Source organism: Schistocerca serialis, chromosome 1 (assembly GCF_023864345.2).
Source record: "Schistocerca serialis cubense isolate TAMUIC-IGC-003099 chromosome 1, iqSchSeri2.2, whole genome shotgun sequence".
In the NCBI taxonomy this organism is placed as follows: Eukaryota; Metazoa; Arthropoda; class Insecta; order Orthoptera; family Acrididae; genus Schistocerca; species Schistocerca serialis.
This window is the reverse complement of record NC_064638.1, coordinates 275,653,648-275,673,967: the sequence shown is the minus strand read 5'-3', so window position 1 is coordinate 275,673,967 and position 20,320 is coordinate 275,653,648.

Sequence of the window (20,320 nt, the reverse complement as noted above, 5' to 3'; positions counted from 1 at the left end):
CTGTCTGCTGTTCGTGAAAGTCCTGGTTTCTTCTTCCGAGGGGAACCTAGATGACGCCACTCCATGGATTGGGTTTTGCTCTCAGGTTCGGACAAAAACAACCATGTTTCATCCTGGGTAATGACGTTGTCAAAACACTGTTTCCACTCTTCAGTAAAGGTCTTCATGAGACCCTCGCACACATTCTTCCTCGTCGTTTTCATTTCTCTTGCCAATAATCTAGCCACCCAAGGTGCACAGATTTTTCTGTACCCTAGTGACTGTACCAGTGATACCACACTACCCAATGACAAACGAGTCATTTCAGCAAGTTGTCGTATCGTCATAGATCTGCCATTTTGGATGATTTGATCAATGGTCTCCTTATTCACATCACTCACTGCCGTCGATGGTCTACCGCATCGTGGATTGTCCAGTAGAGAGATATCACCTTCTTTAAACTTGTGCTACCACCGCTGGATATAGCTGCGACCCACTGTGTCCTCCCCATAAACAGGGATCAATTTCCTGTGAATCGATGTGGCAGAGTCATCGCCGGTCTTTAAGAGGAACTCCATCACCGACCATTGTCGCAACCTGACATACACTTCACGGTCCATTATGGCTCACCTGTAAATAAAAGAAAATACTTTTATATACAACCTTATAGCTAAATGTTCCAAGTATGTTCACAAAAAATTTCATTAGAGACGACTGTGCAAAACTTTTTGAACGCCCTTTGTAATAGACAAAACATTCTTTTAATATAAACTGTAGCATGTTGAAAATTCCAGTACGTTGAGAGAAAAGTTGATTACTGATGCCCAAAGCAAGGAATAATGCAAAGAATTTTTACGGTGCAGATAATCTGACTGAGTTATCGTCTATTGTGAAATGTGTAACCGCCTTTGGGTATCATTCTTGAATCCAATACCGATGCTCCGCGAATTGTAGCAGACTGACATAGTAATTTATGAATACTGCAGAATATGGAGAGACTTGTGTCTTAGGATATGTCGAGGTGTACTAGAGCCACCGAATTCAATCAGTATTGAATGTAATCATAATTATTGAACAACGCTTGTAAAGTACAGGGTGGTTATAATTAAACTTTCCTGCTTGAGAGGGTCTCTACGAAAAAAGAGTGATCGTAGGGAACTAAAACATCGTGGAAACATTTGTAAGGATATACGGAAGAGAAATAACAAATAAACCATTGAAAGAAACACATATTAGCTCCTGCATCAGAGGGTAACATGTGTTAATAGCGTAACATACTTACGTTCTAGGTTACAAATACTGCTCCAGGTGGCGACCATTTGCATCCACAACTACCTGGAACTGTACTAGAGATTCCATTACACAATTATTTGCAGCACTTTTCGAACGGTGGACCATGGAATATTCAGCTGTTTGACACAGCTCGTGTACTGCTGTACTGCTTGTGGAACGTGTCCAAGGCAACAGTAACGTCTGGAATAACTGCGCTTTCCAAGGAGTAATTCCGAAATCGCCAGTTAATTCGAACTTCCGAATCATCTTCTTCAACACCGATGCGAACAAAGGACCACTCCGGATTCCTTTAATGCGTCGATACTTGCAGCAGTATTGCTGTTGTTTCGTTAAAACAGCTTTCTCACCTCGTCCAGACCCACGTTGACTGTCTGCAGCTGTAACACACTTCTATTTTAAACCTATGTCGCCATATCAATACCAGCGCCTAACGACAGATCATGACACTAATGCTACTAACAACACAAATCCTGCAGCGTACAGTCTGATTATATGAGGGTCACTCTAAAAGAATTGCACACTATTTTTTTAAAATCCATCTTTTATTCTACATGTTTGAAAGTTTTACAGTGTGTAGATACATCCTTTAGGAACAATATTTTCATTTCTTCACATAATTTCCATCCCTCTCAACTGCCTTACGCCATCTTGGAACCAGCGCCTGTATACCCGCATGGTAAAATTCTGGACCAACCTATTGGAGCCACTGTTTGGTAGCGTGCACAAGGGAGTCATCATCTTCAAACCTTGTTCCACGAAGAGAGTCTTTCAGTTTCCCAGAAAGATGATAGTCACATGGAGCCAGGTCAGGACTGTAAAGCAGGTGTTTCAGTGTTGTCCATCCAAGTTTTGTGATCGCTTCCATGGTTTTTTGACTGACATTTGGCCGTGCATTTTCGTGCAACAGCAAAACATCCTGATTTTGCCGATGTGGCCGCACACGACTCAGTCGAGCTTGAAGTTTCTTCAGTGTCGTCACATATGCATCAGAATTTATGGTGGTTCCACTTGGCACGATGTCCACAAGCAAGAATCGAAAAACACTGTAGCCATAACTTTTCCAGCAGAAGCTGTGGTTTTGAATTTTTTTCTTGGGTGAATTTGCATGATGCCACTCCATTGATTGCCTCTTCGTCTCTGGTGAAAAGTGATGGAGCCATGTTTCATCACCTGTCATAATATCTTCCAAGAAATCCATCTCCATCATTCATGTACTGTTCCAAAAGTTCATTGCATACTGTTTTTCTTGTTTCTTTGTGAGCCACTGTCAACATCCTGGGAACCCACCTGTCACAAACCTTTTTTAACGCCAACACTTTCGGTATTCTGCAAACACTTTCTTCCCCTATCCCAACGTAGCGTGACAATTCGTTCACTTTGATGCGCCTGTCAGCAGTCACCAATTCGTTAACTCTCTGCACATTGTCTGGAGTTTGTGCAGTACAAGGCCTGCCGCTGCGAGGACAATCCTCAATATTGCCGTGCCCACTTTCATCACGTAACCTGCTTGCCCACCGACTAACTGTACTGCGATCGACAGTAGCATCTCCATATACATTTTTCAACCTCTTGTGGATGTTTCCCACTGCCTCGTTTTCACAGTACAGGAATTCTATGACAGGACGTTGCTTCTGACGAACGTCAAGTGTAGCAGCCATCTTGAAGACATGCTGTGACGGCGCCACTCACGGGAACAGGTTGAACTAAGTTTGAAAACAAGCGGGAAGTATGTATCTAGACACTGTAAGACTTTCACACATGCAGAACGAAAACTGTATTTTTACTAAAGTAGTGTGCATTTCTTTTGGAGTGACCGTCCTATCATTCTTGTAGCATTGGGTAGCCATACGGTAAATAGTTTTACGTCTACTCTGACTCAAGTAGCTAAAGTTTAATTATAGCCATACTGTATAATTCTGAAATGTAATTACATGACCTTAACGAACATAGATTTGCATGCAGTGTCTCTAGGAGACCTACAAGAAAAAGACCGACTGTAAAACAAATTCCCTATAAGAAAAAACACATAGCAAAAATACTACCACTAAAATGCTCGCAGCAAAAAACTGGCACAAACTGACAAAATTCCCTCTTTATCACACAGTCACAAAGGGATGGCAGAGAAACTATTACAGATGGACTGGAGACACGGCAGACGTCCATGAGCTAAGCAAATCTTATTTCTCGAAATAACACGTTGTTGTTATTTGAAGTACTACTTTATATAAAAACTTTATCTTTCATGTAATGTGCAGTAGGAACCTGTTTTTCGCTAGTATGTGCCCTTTATTTTATTTTTTGAATAGCTGAAAGTCTTACGTAAATAGCCGGCCGGTGTGGCCGTGTGGTTCTAGGCGCTTCAGTCTGGAACCGCGTGACCGCTATGGTCGCAGGTCCGAATCCTACCTCGGGCATGGATGTGTGTGATGTCCTTAGGTTCGTTAGGTTTAAGTAGTTCTAATTTCTAGGGGACTGATGACCACAGATGTTAAGTTCCATAGTACTCAGAGCCATTTGAACCATTTCTTACGTAAATCTTTATAAGTCAAGAACCATATAATGTAAAAGTAATCGCAATAGTATGTTCCAGAAAATCAGTGATACATGTGGATGAAGTTTTTCTTTTGCCTTTTGCTAAGCGCATAGCTTTGCATATTTTTCCTGTTTCCTTCCTCTGTTTGTCTTAGTGAGCAGACGCGTATTGTTCCTATGTAGATGTTCGCTGGTTTAAATGTAAAAATATCCTGTTGTTATTCATACTAATAAGTTCTCCTAGCGAGGATATTTATATCTTTCTGTACTAGCTGACATCTTTTCAGATCGCCATGGCTGAGACGGCGAAGTGGGCAAGCCAGTGTGGAGAGATGTAATAGCGGAACGTGCACTGCTTTCAGACATTCATTTGTCATTGCTCCTAGCAAATCGCGGCCATGAGATTAGATACCGATAATTTTAATGTGTCCTGACATTATTACGTGCAAGAAATTATTGCGAATGGTTCTCTGAGCACTGTGGGACTTAACTGCTCAGGTCATCAGTCCCCTAGAACTTAGAACTACTTAAACCTAACTAACCTAAGGACATCACACATCCATGTCCGAGGCAGGATTCGAACCTGCGGCCGTAGCGGTCATTAAATTAAACTGATCGTCTCATTTGAAAACCTCAAGCTGAAACTATAATTAACTTATATAGATAGATAGCAGAGTAACGAATCATGTTGTTGTTGTTGTTGTTGCGGTGGTGGTATTCTTCTTTCACTCTTTTTATGCGGTTCCCCACAAAATTCTGTCCTTTACAAGTCTCTTTATCTTTGCATAACTACTACAACCTACATTTATTCGAACCTGCTTCAAGCCTTGGTCTCCCTTTACCATTTTTCCGCTCTGCATTTCCCTCTCTTCCTTGGTGCCTTAGGTTGTGTTCCCTAAACCGATCCCTTCTTCTTAGTCAAGTTATGCCATTATTTCTTTTCTCTCCGATTCGATTTAATATCTCCTTATTAGCTATCTGATTACACGGGCCACAACACCTGGTGTGAGAGTATGGGGTGATTCTCCGTACACAACACTATCACCACTGGTTTGCAGTGCTGGCAATCTGCATAGCAGCTGCTACATTTCTGACGTGTTAAGGCTATACCCGTGACGTTCTCTTTCAACAAGATAATGCAAGACCGAGTGTTGCCCACGCTGCCTTGAAGTACCGCGATAAAGAAGACATTTCCGTTATTGGCCTAGCCAGTACGTTTCCCACATCTCTCACTCACTGAAAACATCTGGCCCTGAATTGTCGAGAGACAGCCACGCCATTCACCAGACACTACGACTGGCACAGAGCTGAAGCAGCATTGAATGACGTAGCCGTACCTGTCATCCACGGTCAATTCAACTCGATGATTCCCGATGACCAGCCGGGCTAAAGCAGTTACTGTTGTTGACACAGATGACAGCTTTGCCCACTATATTTCCCACACTGTGTATCCCCAAATCTCTTACGATGTCGATGTTGCCGAGAGAATTAGGCGCTGAATTTGAATTTTGTTCCATTCCCCCCCCCCCCCCTCTCTCTCTGTCTCACACACTGTGTGTGTGTGTGTGTGTGTGTGTGTGTGTGTAAGCTCCCATAGCTGTGTGTGTTGCCTTTTCTGTGAAGTTGTTTCTTTACAGAGTGGTTTTCATTTAAAGCTTGTCTGCCTTCTGCTGTTGCTTTCTGTACGTGGAGGTTCTCTTCCATTGTTAAGTTTGTGGTCTAGGCTGTGGCTGCATTTCAGTATTTTTAAATCTGTTGCTATTGTAGTTAGGTGGCAGTTATGGGCTATTAGGTGGTCAGCAAATGTGCTATGGATGCTGTCACTTTTTAGGGCTCTACGGTGTTCTCTGTATCTTGTTTTAGAGTACCTGCATATCTTTCCTATGTATACTGACTGGCAAGTGTTGCATGTGAGTTCATATATTCCTGAACTGCTGAATTTTCTACGAGTGTCTCTTGTGTCCTGAGTTTTCTCTGTGTTGTGTTTTCTGTCTTGTATTCTATTTGAAGTCTCTGTTTCTTCAATATGTTGCCTATTCTGTGGACAATTTATAATATAATAAAAAAATAATAAAAAACTGTTACGATATATGGAATTAACGAGATTATTTTTTCGGCACTCGGACAAGCACAATAAGCTGGGCTGTGCATGCAAATGCATTCATATTAGTTCTGCATGGACGAAATATTCTTTTTCTTGCTGTTGATTTGTGCTTACCAGTTAATAATACTACGTCCGATCGCCGTGTCCACCTACAAAATCTTGACTGTGTCCATGTTGCGTTAATCGGATCTTCGTGAGTACTCCGAAGTACACAGGTGGGCTTCAGTTCTTCTTATTACAGTACTACTTGGAATAACGACTCACACAATCTTTCAGTTATTAAAATAATACTATATTCTTTTCTTCGGTGCACATAAAAAATACAGACTTTTCACTAATCCACATATCTAAAATGGCTTCCTCTGACCCGCTCTAAAATAACGTGCGTCTACCTTCGCTCATTAGCAGAGAGCGAGTCCTTCCTCTTACCGAGGAACAGGAAAAACAACTTACGTTTTTTAACGTTTGAAGCCGACCGAGGTGGCCGAGCGCTTCTGGGCGCTACAGTCTGGAACCGCGTGACCGCTACGGTCGCAGGTTCGAATCCTGCCTCGGGCATGGATGTGTGTGATGTGCTTAGGTTAGTTAGCTTTAAGTAGTTCTAAGTTCTAGGGGACTGGTGACCTCAAAAGTTAAGTCCCATAGTGCTTAGAGCCATTTGAACCATTTTAACATTTGAAAATCAAAACTACATGACGGTAGGCGCAGGCTCTACGTTGGGCTACCGCTTCACCTTTTCTCTTTGCCTTTAACGAAAATGAAAACATAAAAGCAAGAAATGCAAAAGGTACATCACAAGTTTTGTTATTGTAGTTGAGTATGTGCCATTTTGTTTTGTGTGTGGCTTGTTACACTGTTTTATCTCGCGTGGTCATTGTTTGGATGTTGTGTTGATCTGTGCTGTGTAAGGTGGAGCTATAGCCAGTAATTTAACTGGAAACACGGAAAGAAAGACAAGAGCTGCAGATCCAAAAGATGAATATTTACTTCGAGCTGTCCAATGGCATCCCAGAATGTGACATCCGTGTCCACTTGACAGTCGCAATAAGACAGTATACAGGGAAGACCGTCATCAGAATCCATTAGTTAGTGCCTTTGAACGGGACTGTCGTACAAGACGGTCGAAATGTCGGTATTTTAGACGTTTTTAGTTTTTCGTTATAACACGGTCTAATACGCAAAATTATTTTATTCATCTTCGCTATTTGCTATCCTTTGTGATGTTGCAGTTTTCATGGCCAGCGGTGTACCGCACTCAGATCCGTCCATGTAACATTTCCCAATCGCATGGTTCCTGCACCATTTCTACCCTTTGCGTCACCTGACGTGCGGTCAACAGGGCTGCATATGTGACGTAGTGGCTTGGGCTTGTGTTTTCTGTGATGAGGAGGTGGTTGAGCAGTTGTTGTCCAGCACTGAATCGCTAAATTATTTGTTTCAGTGTCTCGTCTATCAGCTGTTATAAACTGTGATACTCAACGACGATTTCTGACATCACCACATTGTTCTCCACAGTAGTTGACTCTGTCAGCGGCGGATTTCCAGGAATCGAGATACTCAAGGCTCCCACTGAAGCGATAGCAGATGGAATGCCCGGTGCGTGCGCGACTGTAGATGCGTCAGATGCCCACCCACGACTTGAGGTGATAACGCCGGTCTTGCATGTCCTGCGTTCCACCGTCGAGTACCAGCATCAGGTCTGGAGACATTCGCGCCACGTCACGCGACAATCATTCCACTCGACTTGCCGGAGTGCACTCTCTCTCTCTCTCTCTCTCTTACGAAACAGTTGTCTGTTTGATTCAACTGCTCATGACAGTAAGTTACTAAAATCTTGAAGAGCGTTTCTTTGGTACACTGCACTATGCGCTGCTATGAAGGTCTCTGACCGATTAAAACTGTTCGCCACTCTCAAACTCAAACCCAGATCCACTTATCAACTGAATTTTTTTTATTTATTTCATCGTATGTCTGGGGCCCCCCGTCGGGCAGGCCGTTCGCCGGGTGCCGACCTTGCAATTTGACGCCACTTCGGTGACCTGCAGTCGATGAGGATGATAGGATGATGATGAGGACAGCACAACACCCAGTCCCTGGGTGGAGAAAATTCCCCGACCCAGCCGAGAATAGAACCCGGGACCAGAGGACTGACAATCCGTCACGCTGACCATTCAGCTACAGGGGACAGGCCTTCTGTTTGCACTCTTGTACTGAAGTACCACTGGGCTGTGCCCGTCTGACTTCTAGGAATGCGCTAGGGGGTTCATGAAGATGGTGGTTTGGTTTGTGTGCGTGTTTTTGAGTAAATGTTTGTTTGTGTGTATGTTTGTGTGTTTTAAATGTCCCTAAAGTGGCGCGTAAGGGTTAGTTTAGGTCTCTTATGTTGAAGGTCTGGATGATCGCAGCCTAAATTTCGAATTAGGTTTGTGTCCTCTCATAAAGTTTGGCAGACTTTTCCTTTATGAGGGAATAGATGGTGGGGTGTTCTAGGAAATCTCTGATTTGTGTGTTGCGGACGTATCTGTCAGCACCTGTGATTACCCGGAAGGTTTTATTTTGTAGCCGTTGTAGTCTTGAAAGTGAGGTGTCTGACGCCATTGACCACACTTCCGGACCATACAGGATGACCGGAAGCATGAGTTGGCGCCAGAGAAGCATTTTGCATTTCAAGGTGAGTCCTTCACCCTTCAGAAGAGGGTATAGTTGGGACAGGAGCGCGCGACTCTTGTTTGCCGCTTTCTTTATGTGTTGTCTCCATGTGAGGCGGTTGTCGATCTCCATCCCGAGGTAGGTAATACAATTTCGCCAGGCTAGGTCCCGACCACCAATTGTTAGTTGTTGGTCTGGGAGTTTTAGCCTGGTTGTGAAGTATATGGCCTGGGTTTTACTCGGATTGATTTTAATTTTCCACAAATTGCACCACTGCGTTATGGAGTCGAGGTGGGCTTGCAGCTTTCGTCGTATGAAGTCAAGGTTGCGGCCACTCCTGTAGATAGCAGTGTCATCGGCGTAGAAAGCGATCTCTCCGCCGACCTGCTTCGGTATGTCGTTCGTGTAAATGGAGTATAGGACGGGACCTAAAACCGAACCGTGCGGAACTCCGGCCGCAATCGGTCGCATCTGGCTCGATCCTGTCCCATTTCTTACGAAGAAGTGACGCTCCGCAAGAAATGAGTCAATGATCTTTATGATATGTTCTGGGCACCCTATGTGATCTAGTTTGAATATTAGGCCATCGATCGTGCCAGACGCGGTCGAATGCTTTCTCTATGTCCAGGAATACTGCTCCTGTGGATTCTCTCTTTGCCCTGGCCAGACAAGCGTGCTCTACCAAGCGCAGGCATTGTTGGACTGTGGAGTGCTCAGCGCGGAATCCAAACTGTTCAGGCAACAGGATGTTGTTGTCAGTAAGGAATTGCTGGAGGGTTGTGAGTATTAGCAGCTCAAGGATTTTACTCATGCCAGTGAGTAAGGAAATTGGTCTGTAACTTTCGGGAAGGAGAAGGTTATTGTTAGGTTTGGGGAGGGTGATTGGAGACGCTTGCCAGAAATGCTATGGCGGGAGGCGGAAGGTGCTTTAGGAGTGGGGTGAGGATGCAGTCAGGGCCAGGAGCCTTGTGGTTTCCCTGTCACTTGATGAGTGCACTTGTTGTCGGCTCGTTAACGGGCACGAATTATGTGTTTGGGCGCGAATTTCTTATCTGAGTCACTCGTCCGATGACTATTCTTTCCTGCCTCTCACTCTCGTCATCATCGATGACGTGAGTTCGGAATTGTGACTCTAGTGATTTTGCCATTATTTCCGCCTTTTCTTGGTCTTCATAAGCTAGACCGTTCTCGCCGTGGAGTGGCCTGTTCTCTCTGGTGGGGGCTTTCCGCTGCCGGGCTATTTGCCAGATCTTGCGTTTGCTGTTCTCTGTTTCGGCAGCTTGTAACATCTCCTCCCAGCAGCGGCTCCTGTGCTCCTGCAGTTCGAGTTTCAACTGGTCCTCAAGCCTCCGCGGCAGGCGGCAGTCAGCAGGGTCGCGGTGACGCTGCCACTGCTTACGCAGCCTGCGTTTGGCGACTATGAGGTCCCAGATGTCAGGGGGCAGGTCCCTGGCGCCTGGCTCTGTGGTGAGCCTGACGCTTGTAGCGCGAGCACAGGCGTGGAGGACGTCTGTGAAGTTCGCTATCGCGTCGTCTATTTCTTCTGCTGTCTCCATCTGCGGGATTTCCTCCACGTGCTCACCCACCAGGTATTTATATCGGTCCCAGTTTGTTATTACTTCTGTTCTTGCCATCCTCCCGGCATCGTCTTCGACACTGGCTATGTCCAGAACGACCGGATTATGATCGGAATTCAGCTCGTGGTGCACAGTGACTGTCGCATCGAGAGCGAAGTTTTTTACGACAAAAATATCCAGGATGTCCGGATTGCTTGTCGTGCTTGCGGGGATGTGCGTAGGCTCGTCGGGTGCGATGACGCTGAGGGCGGCACGCCTCTCGACGAGTCTATGCAACCTCACGCCACTACTGTTCTCGGCGCGGCAGCCAAAGGCCCTATGCTTCGAATTGAGGTCCCCCTCCCACAATTACACGAACGCCAGTACCTAGCAGAGCCTGAAGGTCCTGTTGCAGTATAGTGGTGGCTGGGGAGTGGTACGCGGAAATTACTATGTATGACGAGTTTCTAATTTTGATTTCTATACCGGCCGCCTCGATGCTGCGTGTCTGGGGTAAGTCCACGGTGCGAAAGCACCGCCTGCCTTTCACGAGGATCGCCACGCCGCCACGCGCGCGGCCTACGCGGTCGGCTCAATGTATGGCATAGTTGCGGACGGAGAAGCGGTCCTCGGGCTTAAGGTGGGTCTCTGTCAGGCACACAACATCGATGTCATGCCGGTCGAGAAATTCCTCTAGTATCTGCTTTTGTGGTTTTACACCATTTGCGTTAAAGTTTAATATTGTTAGTTTTCTGGATCTAGGGGCGGACAGTCAACTGAAGTAAGCTCACCGGACAAAATATGGTATATAGAAACGTTGCATGGGGGCTTAATTAAATATGATTGAAAATACTTTTTAAATTTTTCGTAGCTGTGTGTCCGATTACGCTGTTTCGTAATCGGTTGGCCCTGACTAGTATTATTACGCTATCTGACTGCAAAGAACAACAACAAGAATGAAATGAAATTTTTCGTTAACACAATTAATTAATTAAGACCCCAGCAACTATAAAACCTACGAAACCAAAGCATAAGTATAACTGTTCTGTATGTGGAAGTATGACTCAACGGACATCTGGCACGGTTCTTCTTCAACAAGACAAGAATTTTTAAATACCAATTTTACTGACGTGATAAAAGAAAATTAGAAATACGATAATTGCGTAAGGAAAGCAGAATTACACTCTAATACAAGAACACACGCCAGATGCTTTGTTCACTGAACCTGTAATGACGCATTATTTAGGATACTGAAATTAAAAACAAACGGAGTTAGTTACCTCATTTATATTGATGAAAATCACTCTAATCCTTACATTATATCTCAACCAGAACTCTCCAATATCACATCTCAGCAAGCACTGCCTAATAGCACATCTCAACAAACACTCTCTGCTACAACATCTCAGCACAGACTACCACGAGACCTCAACAGGCACTGACTTCTACGAGTTCTTAACAGGCACTGACTACTACGAGCTCTCTCCAAGCACTGTGGAGGCGGCTTAATAATACTCTTTGGCGCAATCTCTGGCGCAGTGGCTCAGTGTAGCCACCTTTCATATGCCCCTCCTCCACAGGCCAGAATTTGATGGTATTTTTGCCAGCATTGGTGGTGAAAATACCACCAAATTCGTCCAGAAAAATACAGACAAAAATAAAAGATAATATTAATACCTAAATATCACATAATTAGTTAAAATTTTGGCTTTGCACTGACCTTTCAATAACCAAATATATAAAATACAGTAGGCAATACAAATTCTTTTCATACATGTGGCTTTACATAATAGTTTACACAATACATAAAAAATCAGTTTATACAAATGTTCACATAAAATACTTTTAATTATTAAAAAAAAACAAATAGTTGATAATTCCAGCCCAGCAATGGTCAACAGGTGCAGACACCGACAAGTGACATCATTTCAGTAGAAGCAGTCCATCAGTTGCACCCAGCAATGTTGAGCAGGTGCAGACACCAACAAGTGACATCATTTCAGTAGAAGCAGTTCATCAGTGGCACCCAGCAATGCTGACTAGATGCAGACAGCAACAAGTGACTTCATTTCAGTAGAAGCAGTTCCATCTGTGGCACCCAGTAAAGTTGAAGAGGTACACACAGCAACAAGTCACATTAGTTCAGTAGAATCAGTTCATCAGTGGCACCCAGCAATGTTGAGTAGGTGCAGACACCGGTAAGTGACATCATTTCCATAGAAGTAGCTTCATCTGTGCACCCTGTAATGTAGTGGCACCCAGCAATGCTGAGTAGGTGCAGACAGCAACAAGTGACTTCATTTCCATACAAGTAGTCCATCAGTTGCACCTAGCAATGATGAGCAGGTCCAGAGAGCAGTCCATGATATTCACTATCACTGATCACACTGTTCATCAGAGTATATAAGCACAAATTAAACATGTCCTAGTGGCACCAATCATGTAGAAGAAGTACAAGTAACAGTCCATAATATTCACTATCACTAATCAGACAGTTCATCAGCAGAAATTAAACATGTCCTAGTGGCACCAATCATGTAGAAAGAGTGCAAGTAACAGTCCATAATATTCACTATCACTAATCAGACAGTTCATCAGCAGAAATTAAACATGTCCTAGTGTCTCCAATCATGTAGAAAGAGTGCAAGTAACAGTCCATAATATTCACTATCACTAATCAGACAGTTCATCAGCAGAAATTAAACATTTCTAAGTGTCACACATTATGTTGAAAAAGTGCAGGTAACAGTTCATAATATTTTCGATCACCAATCAGACAGTTCAGGCATGAACAATAGTTTGAATGCACATACAAATGCTTTTACACTAAACATACAAATCATAACAAACACACAAATGATGTCAGATAATTTTCATATTAACTATTACAAATACTCAAATATCAGTAAACCTATAATATTTATGGGTGTCAGTGCAAGCCACAACAAACAAATAAAATAATATTTAGGAGATAGGTGGGTAGGATTAGGAAAGGAAAACACACAAAACGCATTCATTCATCTTTCATCCACATTAAGTACTAGTGTGTAATTGAATGGTGTTAACTGTGTAAATGTAATTCTGTCAAAATCTGATGTTCATCATGTGTATCAAATAGTAGTGGCAGCAATGTATAACAGTCAATAATAGTTAAGTCAATGTCATAGTCATCATGTCAAGACCAATGTTTTCCAAGCCAGATCAAATGTACTGTTGTTGAACAACTGTCAGTGAGCCAAGATATGCAAATACTTCCTCTCTTCAAAAAAAAAAAAAAAAAGTGTATACTGCTTAGTGATTTAACAAAGTGTGTATAGACTATCTTCTTTCTACTTTAGTGTTCTAGTCTGCTATCTTCATCCTCCTTGTTCCATACGACCAACAAAAAAAATATGCTCCTCACTTACTTTACCTCTTATCCACCAAAACTCCAATAATCATCAACTTCACACAATCTCAATAATACCTCAATAATACCTCTTCAATGCGTCGATACATATAAACCTTATTACCAATATCATTTCACTTCCATAACAACTCTTTCCTCTAGTCAGTCTCCTCGAACAAGTACAGATAAAATCCTAATGCAAACTTCAGTTCATCATCCCATACAATCTGAAGACACATTGCCAACACACAACCTCTGTGTAATCCATCTGAGCCAAATCTTCTACTCATTATGATTTATAAACAAAAGAAATGCATACATGACCTCTAACAGACTTAGTTCGAATAACTCTCAGTAATTAAGTACGATTACGGAATGTGAAGATCACAATATTTCACAGTGTGTACACCACTTCAAAAATTATGGCAGAAGCAAACATGTGGAGTATTTCTTGTATCAAGTGTCACTTCCTATTTCAATTGCTCACGAAAAATGCAGTGTAATAACTGTTAATGGTCTAAACCTAGTAATGGTATGTCATGTCGTTAGCTTCCTTCCTATTAGCATAAATTGATACAGCTTTCATAAAACCTCCAGCTCATGTGACTTGTATGAAGTTTCTTGTACTAATGTCGTTCGTCGAATTATAGCAGTTCATTTTCTTATCTTAAAAATATAAGGCACTTAGCGTAAGCAAAACAAGCAATAGCGAGTAAATATACCAGTAGAGAACAGAATGTCAAAAAGTGGATGCAGCACAATCCTTACAACGAGGCTCTGCCAAGCGAACAATCTGTAACCTATACCATAGTGTAACCTAAACTCTATGTTCGTACACTGTACATCAGCATTGCTATATACCAAATTAAAGAGTAGTTGTGACAACAACAGATATGCATAAATATGCAATCCATACGCATAGCAGCAAACATATGTTATCTAACATAATAAACAGGTCATTAGCATCATATCAGCATAAGCAAATGAATGTTCATATATCATCTTAATAAGTAAACATGAAGGCGTAAGCAGATAAATCACAAAGTATAACTTACATACATAATCACAGTCAGCACAATTAATCAGGTGACAATTATAATTTAAATAAATAAGCACAGCAGGCACATAATTAAAAAATATGACATCAGTGAAAAAGCAGTGCAGCCAAGCGATGCATAATATACACAAGTTACAACCCAGTTCATTAATAATCATTGTCAAAATCAGTTAATGTACGCAAGCACGTCGCTTCACACGTACATTCATAGAACATGAAATTAGCACAAAGTATGAATCACGTAATCGCGAGCAGCAAATTACGTCTAAAGTACGTACCTAAGTGGAAATATGTTACCTGAAAAATGAACTCAGTTAATAGTTACCCTTTTTAGTTTATTAGTTTCTTCTTCGAAATTACATTCTTCCTGAAAATTTCTCGATAGCAAGTCCTCTTAACGTCGGAGACAAACAGAATTTACATGAAGTTCTTAAATATTTTATAGAACCGTATCCTGAAAAATACTGAATGTTAATAATATAATTCATCAAATCACTATAGCTTTATACTGAATTTAATCGGAGAAATTAAACTGTGTATTTGTTTACGGCTGTCAGTGCATTCGCACTGAGCGCTCGATCAGCTGTAGGCGCGTGACGTAGGAAGCAATTGTTCGCGGTCAACGACTGCCTTGTGCGGCGCGCAGACTTGACTGTTGCTTTGAGTATGTGCCGCCGCCAAAACACAGCGCGGTATCCTTGTACTCTCCGCATGTTTACATCTAGCTGTTGGTTTCTCAAAAGTATGTCATTCCACAAAAATTTTTACGTTAGATATATGATGTATTCCTTTAGAGCGTCGAGATTTAAGATTTTCTACTTCGACAGTGTTATCATGAATAATTTTGCGAATTCTATATGGACTGTTATAAAGCAGAAAAAATTTGCGACACAAGCCTTTTCCTTTGTGAGACAAACGGTGGGACTTAATTAACACCTTCTGACCAACTGACAAGATTTTTGAACGACCAGGACGTTTAGCTGATCTCTCTCTTCTAGCAGCCGCAGATGCAATATTTCGTAGAGCCAGGTTGACAACTTCAGAATGCCGCAGTTTCCGTGAAGGCGGAAAAGGAACTATTTCAGAAATGCGATTTGTTGGTGCTTTATTTTTTAATGTCAATATAGGCGGTAAAGAAGTTGAATCATTAGGGAGTTCATTCAGAATGTTTTGAAAAATATGAAGATACTGATCCCACGTTCTGTGATTCTGATGACAATAAAGACGACACAATTTATTGATTTCCTTCATCCATCTCTCTGAAGCTTTAGATTGAGGGTGAAAAACTGAAATGAAAATTGGTTTAATTTTACGACGCTGTAGAGTACGAAGCCGAATTTTAGAACGAAACTGTGATCCATTATCTGATATAACCTTATCAACATGACCAACTTCTTTAAGAAAATGTTTGATGAAAGCATTAGATACTGAACGAGCTGTTGCTTTGCATAACGGTGTAAAACACACATATTTTGATGTCAACTCCACTGCTACGAAAATGTACGCAAAACCATTAGTAGAACGAACCACTAGACCGAACAAATCGACTGCAGCCATCTCCTTTAATTTCGCTGGAATGATAGGAAACAACGGTGCTCTGTGAGAAACTGTTGGCGGCTTAGCCTTTTGATATAATTTGCATTTGGCCAGAACAGATCGAATACGTTTTTCCATATTACTGAAATAACAATTTTCTCGTAATTTATGAAAGCATTTTCTGGGACCAAAGTGTGCATAACTGAAATGCATATACCAAATCAATTTATTGACCCACTCATCAGGAATACAAACTAACCAAACGGAGTTGTCGACCGATTTTCGTTTAAAAAGAATGTCATTGCGAACTAAATAATGCTGTCTAATCGCCACGCTTTCCTTTCTTCTCCACTTCTCCTTAATGTCCTTCCAGATTGGATCCTTATTTTGCTCCTTAGCGATGTCCTGGAGCGAAGACGAAATAAAGTTCTCAAACGCAACACCTTGAATATACATCAAACAATAATTGTTTTCTTTGCAGTCCTCCTCAGCACTTTGTTTCAAACCTATAGGTGCACGTGATAAAGCATCAGCAATAATATTTGAAGAACCCTGTATGTAAACAATACTAAAATCAAATTCCTGTAGATACAGCGCCCATCGTGACAATCTTCCATGAGTTAATTTTGTTGACATAAGAAATTCCAGAGCTCGATGATTGGTGTAAACCTTAGTATGTCTGCCAAACAAAAATGTGCGAAATTTTGTGAAAGCCCAAACAACAGCCAAAGCTTAGTTCTTTTCTGATTTAGAGAGAACACGACTTCCAAATGCAATAGTCTTCTGTACTACAACGCCGTTTTCTTCTATCTCTTGAAATAACTGTGCACCTAGGCCCTTGTATGATGAGTCCGTCGCCAAACAAAAATCTTTAGATAAATCCGGATGTGAAAGAAGTGGAGCAGCAACTAAAGCATCACGAAGTTGTTCAAATTCTGATTGAGCTTCCTCATCCCAACACCAATTAGAATTCTTTCCAGATAGTTCACATAAACGAGGTGTAGCCAAATTGTCCAATCTAACAAAGCGTCTAAGAAAATTACAGACACCAAGGAAACTACGAACATCACGTTTTGTAGTAGCAACAGCATAATTACGAATAGCGTCTAGTTTTTCTGGATCAGGAAGAATACCTTCTGTAGAAATAATGTGACCGAGAAATTTCACCTGAGAACGACCAAATTCAGATTTTTCCAAGTTCACTGTAATGCCAACTCGTGCAAAAATACGTAATAATGAATCCAAAATTTTGTTGTGCTCACTCCAAGAAAGTTTAGCAATAAGAATATCGTCAACATATGAAGTAATATTGTCACGAAGATAAACAGGTAAAATTTCATTTAAGCTACGAATGAATGCTGCAGAAGATACAGTAAGTCCAAACGGTAATTTCCGAAACTGGTAACAGTTACCAAAGGCTAAAAAGGCAGTATATTTTCTACAATCAGGGTGGAGTTCTATTTGCCAAAACTTGCGCGCATATCAATCGTGGATAAAACTTTAATTCCATGAAAATGTTGAAGAAGTTCATCTAAATTTTGTGGGCGGTCAGTTTCAGGAATGATGATATTATTTATCTGTCTGGAATCCAGAACCAAACGAATTGACCCATCCTTTTTAAGAACAACGTGTAATGGGCTAGTATAAGGACTGACTGCAGGCTCAATAATGCCCTGATCTAACATGTCCTGAAGTTCATTCTTAACCTTGTCTCTGTAAGCCAAAGGAATAGCGTACGTTTTCCCACGAAATGGTGTGTGTTCTTTTAGTTTAAATAAATATTGTAAGCCTTGTATAGTTCCTGTGTGATGACTAAATACTGTAGCATGTGAAGTCAAAATGTGCTGCAGCTCTTCTCTTGCAACGTCATCTGGCACTTCAGCTTTCTTAACCTTTTCATTAATTAATTCTTCGCTATTAATTATATCATCCATCGCGTCTCTGTATCTATTGTCATTGTCGTGAATAAACACACTGTCGTCATAATGCTCAACGAAAACATCAGAAGTAAGAAACCTTAAACATTTTGTATCTGGTTCAGATCTTGTTAAACACTCGTAAAATTTCAAACATTTCGGCATTCCGGCACCAGTCAAATTCATACTTCCTTCTTTAAAGTTCAGAATTGCCTTATGTGCGTTAAGAAACTCCATACCTAATATAATTTGTGTACTGAGTAATGGAACAATAATAAAATTAGCAGAAAATTCGTATCCTTGACAATTGAAATTTAGGTTGGTCTGTTGTTTGACTTCCACACTTTTTCCAGAAATCGCTCCTCGAATTGTAGTTTTAGAAAAAGCTAACACAGGACAGGCAATAGTTCTTTCACATATACGAAAAACTGATTCACTAATGACGTTCAATGGGCTCCCAGAATCTAAAACTGCAGTGAACTTATTCTTACCCACACATACTTCAATAACAGGGTGTAAAAATGTGTCTACATTATTTTCCTTTTCGTCTAGCAAAATGTCTCTCATGTCTTCCAGGCGTACGTAGTGTAAAGTCGTAGTGTCATTACTTTCTGAACCGTCTATATTGCTGCCAGCAGCCGAAGCTGCAAGTCATTGTCGATTGTTTGCGTCACGTCTTTGAGTATTCGCGTCATTTCGCGGATCAATTTCTACGATTTGCACTTGTCTCTCTGAAGTTCTGTCACGTGGAGGATGCCAATTAGGTCCTTCCTGTCTGTTAGATGCAAATTCTTGGCTATGTCTGTTATTAAAATTTCTATTTACCTGTCTGTCTGCATCACTACTTCTTGTATAATTTAGACTGTGACTTCTGAAATTATTGTTGTATCTACTACCCTGATTATTTCTGTAGTAAGAATTTCTATTACTGTTTGAATAATTTCTGTCTTGATGATACCGATTACTGTTTCCGTATGATTGATCATTCCGGTACGAATTACCGTTATTATAATTGTCTGTGTAATTTCTTTTAGAACGTCTGTTATTGTCATAAGGCTGGTATCTATTGTCCTGTCTGTTACGTCTGTCATTCTCAAAGTTACCCATATAACGCCCGTTCCGATCACTATCTCTTTTCTCTGAAAATCTATTGTAAATACTGTTACTGAAAAAATTGCAGGAAGTCCCATCGTCGTTGTCATACTCGAGTTCTTGCAACAAAGTCTTAAAAGTCTCAACGTCGTCTTTACATCTTCCGGCTAAAGCAATTTGTCTTATGGATTGTGGCAGCTTAGTTAAACAAATGCGAATTAATTCAGTCGGGCTATAAGGGTTGGAAAGGAACTGATTCTTTCGAATCATGTCTTCAAAATATTCTGCTGGCGTGCGGAACTCAGACTGTTTGAAATTACGCTGCATAATCAGACTATGTTTGACTCTCTCTTGTGTGTTTTCGGACCAATATGCCGATAGAAATGCATGATAAAAATCATTCAGATTATTACAATCTCTAATGAGTGCGCGCATCCGCGTCGCCGGTTCGTTTTCTAAATATCCACACATAAATTCCAGTTTGTGACTTAGTGGCCAATTTGGTGGAAGTGCTTACATAAATTGATCTAACCATGCACATGGATGTATGTCATTCTTAGAATTGCGGAAGATCTTAAATTTCCGGACAGTCAAAAAGTGTTTATAGTCAAAGTTTTCGCCTCGTGGCGACAAAGACCTACCACGTCTGTCCCAGTCCGAATGTCGATTATTGTAAAGTTCGCGCGCCTGGCGCTCTCTTGTCGCATCCCGTAAATGAAACAAATTATTTTCTTCTTTTCTGTGATTCCAAATTTCTTTTGCTGTCTTTTCCTACAATTTCGCCTTCGATCTGTTTAACTTGCTTTCGTAATGCCTCAAATTCCCTTTTCACGCGTTCATTAAATTTTCCCTGATTTTCAACATGTTTATTTATGTTCTGATACTCTTCGGTTTCTGCGAATGGTAATGGAGCTGTATCATCCGAATCTCTGTCCCCATGTAAACTAAGATTTGTCAATTTATCTGATATCTCCTCAACTCTTTCCGCTAAATCACCTATTTTTTCTTTCTGTTTATTTACGTCTTCCGTAAGTGTCGCAACTCGGGTTTCAGTATTGACACATTTGGTAGTTAACTGTTCATATTGTTGTGTTAGATTATTTATTCTGTCATTTGGTACGGATTCCTCGATTCTCTCAAATATTTCTTTCTTATCGTGTGCACGTTGTAAATTTAACTCTGAAAATTTTTGTACTATCACGCGATCTCTTTCTTCCT